General features: G+C 35.8%; 1 protein-coding gene across 1 annotated transcript in view; it reads left to right on the top strand.

The window, feature by feature from the left end:
* The first annotated feature begins 218 nt into the window (after positions 1 to 218).
* LOC149031084 (E3 ubiquitin-protein ligase mib1-like) overlaps positions 219 to 6000 on the top strand; it is a 207594-nt gene continuing 201812 nt past the window's right edge. Inside the window, exons 1-2 of the mRNA XM_089176875.1 lie at positions 219 to 651; positions 2669 to 2856. The gene's annotated coding sequence lies outside the window, so the exon portion shown is untranslated. The remainder of the gene's footprint in view (positions 652 to 2668; positions 2857 to 6000) is intronic.

Below are 6000 nucleotides of genomic sequence, written 5' to 3'. Positions count from 1 at the left end.
TGTAAACCCTCCTCCGCCCTTTTTCCGTTCTCCGTCTCCCTTTTTCTCTCTCCCTTTCTCTTCCTCTTTCTCTCCTCCCACTCCCACTTCCTCCCTCCTACCACTGTTCCTCTACTCTCTGCTAGTTCGACCTCGGTCCTCCCTACGCCGCGTACGCCAGCTACGCACGCTTGAAAATTTCTCCCTTTTTTGCAGCACTCGAAAGCAGTCATCCTCGCGTCCCACCTCTGAGCCTTCGAGGGTCGTCGTCACGGACGAGTTTGTTGCCACGATCGGCCGTACCTGTGCCTGCCTGCCTGCCCTCGTTTGCCTATCTGCTAACTTCTTTACTTTCTTTTTTACTTGCTTACTTGCTTGCTTGCTTGCTTGTTTCTTAGCTGCCCACCTGTTTTCTTATTACCGTTGGCTACTTTTTCTTCCACATACTTTGTTATTTTCCTTCGTTACTGCTGATTGGTTTACAATTTTTTGTTCTATGTATTTTAAAACTTGATTACCCGCAAAATAGTTCGAATCGTTGTTCGACATTTATCCGTGACCAATCGCGAAAATAAGCTAACGTACAAACGAGTTAAACAACTGAGGATCGACGGAAAACATTCGTCTGGAGGATCGACGATCTAAACGCGAGTGTGAATTATGTTCAAAAGAGTAATTATTATTACGATTCGTTCTGTGTATTAATGTTAGATTACATTTTTTTATTTGTATTTATATTTTATTTTGTTTCCTTTCTTTTCTGTTTCTTTTTTTTTCGGAAAGAATCGTTATATCCTTATCACTTATTTCTTAACTTTCGTCGAAAAGTTAGATCCGCGGAGAGTACGCGTTAATCCTTTACTTTTTTTTACTCTCTTTCTCTCTTTTTCTTTTCTTTTTTCTTTTTTCCTCATTCTTCGTCTCTTTTTTCTTTAAAAAAAAAAAAAAAAAAAAAAACAAAGGTTAATCATGAATTTTAAACGATAACGGTGAGCAGCTCTCGACCAAATATTTGACTTAACGCAGAGTATTAAAAATATGAGGGTGAAGGTAATAAAGACGTAATGAGATTTACTACGGTAGTAGTTTCCTCTCTTCCTAACCTCCCACTCGCAAACCCCCCGCCATTCCATCACTCTCTTTCTCTATATTTTTCTCTCTTTCCTTTACCTATACCCCCGTGGCCCGTTTCTGTTACTCTTTCGATTCTGAAAGAAGAAAGTTCGAGTTTTAAACTGGAAAGATAAACAAAAGTATAGCAAAAGAGATTTGAGAGCGGGGAGGGAAGGGAGGGGGTTGAAAGAGGAAAAAAAAGAAGAAAAAATTGTTTCTTCCCGGTTTAATCTAATAATTGTTATACGCATTCACTCGTAATAATGAAAAGGCGCATCTACGTATATGAAAATGTTATGGTTAACGATTGTATGATAATCGAGGTTAGCAAGCTCACGAGTTTGCGCGCGTGCACTACTAATTGAGCTCCAATTAAAAGGCGGAGAAGTGGGTGATCCGTTCGCGGGAAAATTTCTCTCTCTCTTTCTCTCCTTCACTCTCTATCTCTCTTTTCACCGTACGACGAAACTCGGGACCGGACGTCCGTAGTTATCGTATTTTCGTTCGGATGGAAATATAAAGTGCACGCAAGCGAGAGGAAAGGAACCGGATGGTGGAAGCTTCGGGGGTGGTTGGATGAAGAAAGGTGGAAAGCGATACTCGTTAACGAGTCCATAAATAATTGATTCGGAAACTCGCAAACAAAACCAGCTAGCTAACCCACCCCCTATCTCTCTCTTATTCTCTTTCTCTCTCTCTCTTTCTCTCTTTCTTTCTTTCTCGGTTAATGCGGCTTCCAACGTTCTATCTCTCTCATACTTTCTATCTATCTAGCTATCCATCTTTCATCTTTCTTCCACCCGTTTATCCATCTATCCGGTCGTCCATCCTACCCACCACTATCTTCCCTTTCCTTTACTCTTTCTTTTACACTTTACGTCTCCGCAGACACGTCCCTCTCTTTTCAAAGCGGGTTATAAAATCCATTATCTTCGCGATAAATATTAAACTTCTCTTTTCGTTTTCGTTCCTTCGCGTGAAATTGCTCCGTTCGACGCTACGGCACCGGCACCGGCTCCAACTCCGGCTCCAGCTCTGGCTCCAGCTCCGGCTCCAGCTCCGTTAATGGCCTTGTCATCGAATCGAAAGCACCATCAAAAAAGAAGATACCGCCTTGACGGATTATAATTTATTCCATTCTCATTAATTTCTATTCTTTAACAACTAACACATAGATGCATACATTAGATAGATGATACACGATCTATGTTAATCCATAAACGATTAGAAATTTTTTTTTTACATTTCGTGATCGACAAGAATTTTGTTCTTTTTTCTTTCTTTCTCTCTCTCTCTTTTTCTATGTTTTTTTTTTGTTTTTTTTTTCGCAAATCAAAAGAGGTAACAAAACATTCTTCAAGCCCGTTGAACTTGAAAATTTAGCAGTGTATTTTGAAGGGATCGTTCGATCAAAAACCGCTGGACGGAAATTGTTGGCAAAAGTTTAAAGTGACTATCGCGATAATTCGATACTTCCCCAATTGGTTCTTTTATTTTTTTTTATTTTTTTCCCTTCCTTAATTTTTGTAAATAAACGTAATCATTGACTCGAAAACGTTTCATTTTAATAAAATAGAATCTGTGTTACGAGGAAAGGGATCATCATATCGTTTAAGGGAGTCAAAGATGTACACGTGAAACAAACTCGAGCTTAAACTTTACCACCACCATCTTGTTGCTGACGACGTAATACATACGAATCTGTCAACATGCCTTGCGAAGAACAACAAATAAACATACGGCACGTACGAGAAACAAGCTTATGTATGTACGACGATAAGAACCTTGTTAAAATGTTAATCGCTTTTCCCAATTAAATATTTGATACGTTTTAACTTTCATACGAATTGTTTTTCAAACGATAATAATCTCAAAAATATATTTATTTTTTAATTTTTCGTTATTAACTAAGGGTAGATTATTCAATGAATATTGCATTCAAATTTTTTTTTAAACTTTTATAGCCGATTACCTCATTTAATTTGGTTGCGAATTAAACAAAGACTATTGCTTTGTAATACGCTTACAATTTTTTTAATTTTATTCAAAAAAATCTTTTTAAATTATATAAGATTATGTTACCTGTTACGAGAACATATTGAATGCTATAAACAATTTTTTACTTCTTTACAAATTTATAACTGATTATTGGATTAAATTCGGGTACGTATTAAGACAAAATAATACTACGTAATACGCTAAACATTTGAAATTATATTAAACAAATAAATTTGTAAATTGCATTGAATTGGGCTATTACTCACGAACGGTGTTATACAATATTTTTTTATTTTTATCTCTTTCTTTCCCATCGAATCAACGACTTCAACATATTAAAGTTATATAAATGAATTCTGTATAAAACATGCACTATAGTATCTAAGAAAGCATTATACATCGTAAATAACACAAAATAACTGTCCCATTTCTCTTTTTCTCTCTCTCTCTTTCCTTCTCTCATTCCATTAAATGTAAATTCTTTTCTCTCTCTTTTTTTTTTAATTATAAATCTATTATCAAAAGATATGTATGTTTTACGAAGAAAAAGGGAAGAAAATAATAATCGCGTGACACGTAATCGATATAAATACTTACTTACATAGGACAGGATGATACCTTAACGATTTGTCATCGAACGTAGGACATTTATTGCACACTCTGGTGTACATTTATTACATGAAACGAGAGCCAGCGTATCTCTGCCACAACGAGTCTTGCCGAGAGTAATTACGAATCCTCCTATCACCGTTCGCAGCCCGTCCCATTCATTTCGGTCTGCACTACCAGAATGTAAAAGCTTTTCTCTTCGTCTTTCTCATCCTCCTCTTATTCTCTACCTTTCTTTCTTTCTTTCTTTCTTTCCTTCTTTTTTCCTTCTTCTCTTTTTTTTTCTTTTTTTTTTAATGCATCCATGAAATATACATCGGTCGTATTGATAATTATGCTTTCTCTCTCTCTCTCTCTCTCTCTCTCTCTCTCTCTCTCTCTCTCTCTCCGATAAAGCGGTTCCTCTTTTTCCCCTTTTATTTCTTTTTATTATTATTTTTTTTGTGTATTATACTTTTCTTCCTTTCATTAAAAATAAAAAAGGAAAAGGAAAAACTTATACACAGATTTTAACCCTCTTTCTCCTCTTCCTTTTCCTTTCCAACCCTTCCACGGTTTATTTATTTTTTCCCCGCTATTATCCATCTTCTTCTTCTTTTTATTTTCACTTTTATTTTCTCCCCCTCTCCAGTTTATGGTAAAGAGAAAAAGAGAGAGAGAAGTTTTCATCCATGCTGACCCGTTTCTTTCGTACTCCAATTACGGACTTTTTAAAAAAATCGCGTGAAATATGTAATCGATATCTTCTCGCCTTTTATCCCATTTCTTTTTGCTTTTTATTTTAATTCCTCTCTCTCTCTCTCTCTTTCTTTCTCCCTCTTTCTTTTTCTCTTTGTGTTTCTTTGAAATTCGTTACATTTTAATTGATGTATCGAGGTCAAACAAAATAATCTTGTTTGCACTCATCCTCCATCCTCATTTTCCTTCATCTATCTGCCTGCCCATCCAACCCCTCTCTTTCCAACCCCTTTCTCTATGTTCTGTATCTTTCTATTTATTCGTAGGAATCACTTTCAAGTTGACGATGAGACAACTATCCTTTGTGTCTATTTCGATCAAATAGAGCACGCCTCGTTGGTGTCGCGTTATCGAATAATAGATAGTTTGATAGAACCAGTATTCCTTTCAACTATGTATCTCTTTCCTTATCTTATCTTATCTTTCTTCTTCTTCTTCTCCTTTTTCTTTACTTTCTTCTTTTTCTTCTTTTTATACCTTCCCTTTATCTTTCTTTTTTACGCTAATAAAAAGCATACTCTCACTCGTTTTAAATTTAACACCCGTACATCGTGTTCGTTGTCATGGATAGGAAAAGACATTACTCGAATAGCATTTTCTCGAATAACAGTAACCTTCTTTCGTACTTGGTTTCATTCTCAAACGAGATGTATATCTCGCTCTCTCTCTCTCTCTCTCTCTCTTTCCTCGCGTAGTTACGTTTATCTTTATCGATGATCTTTTTATTCGATCTCGTCGTCGACGACGACGACCACGACGACGCGTAAATAAAAAAGAAAAAGAATCGAACGTTCCAATCTGGTATTTTCTTTTTCTTTTTCTTTTTTATTTCTTTTGAAAGTATCGATCGAAATAAAAAGAACGTTGGAAAACGAGAGATTAACGATTTCGAATGGAGAGATAGCTATCGACCCTATAAGGGCTGGCTGACTGGCTGGATCCTCCTTTGGGTCTCTTATCGTAAAAAAGAAAGAGATAGAAATAGATAGATGGAATGAGGAATGAGTGAAAAGGTCTTTGGAGGTTCGGAAACGAGATCGTGATCGTATTCGTAGTAGGTAGGTATGTGGTCTTGGGGCATTTAGTCGGGTTAGCAAAGTCAGTACACGCCCTTAGAAATCAGGTGGGGACGTGTTCCGGGCGGTCCGATAAACGAAGGAGCAGCTTCATAGGTTCACTAGATGAGTGCTTCGCTGACTAGCGTGATTAGCTAAGTGATTGGAACCCCACCTTACTGGTTACGGCCACAACCTTTACCCTTTTCCTAAGACACACTATTTTATGTTCTTACAAATAAATCTGGATATCTTTTCAAACATATAAACATACATTCGTACACATATTTACGTATATATATATATATATATATATATATATATATATATATATATATATATATATATATATATATATATATAGCTCTGTGATATTTTTAATATGGATTTATGATTGATGATACATGTTTTCCACAATCAAATTTTTATTATTGTAATATAATACAATTATTTTCAATTGTTTTGAAATCATAATAAAAAGATTTATTAAATTAGTCTAAAACTTTAA

Source organism: Polistes dominula, unplaced genomic scaffold (genome assembly GCF_049000335.1).
Source record: "Polistes dominula isolate Pdom_NZ unplaced genomic scaffold, Pdom_raw_medaka contig_12, whole genome shotgun sequence".
NCBI classification, from domain to species: domain Eukaryota; kingdom Metazoa; phylum Arthropoda; class Insecta; order Hymenoptera; family Vespidae; genus Polistes; species Polistes dominula.
This window is presented reverse-complemented; position numbering and strand designations above follow the sequence as displayed.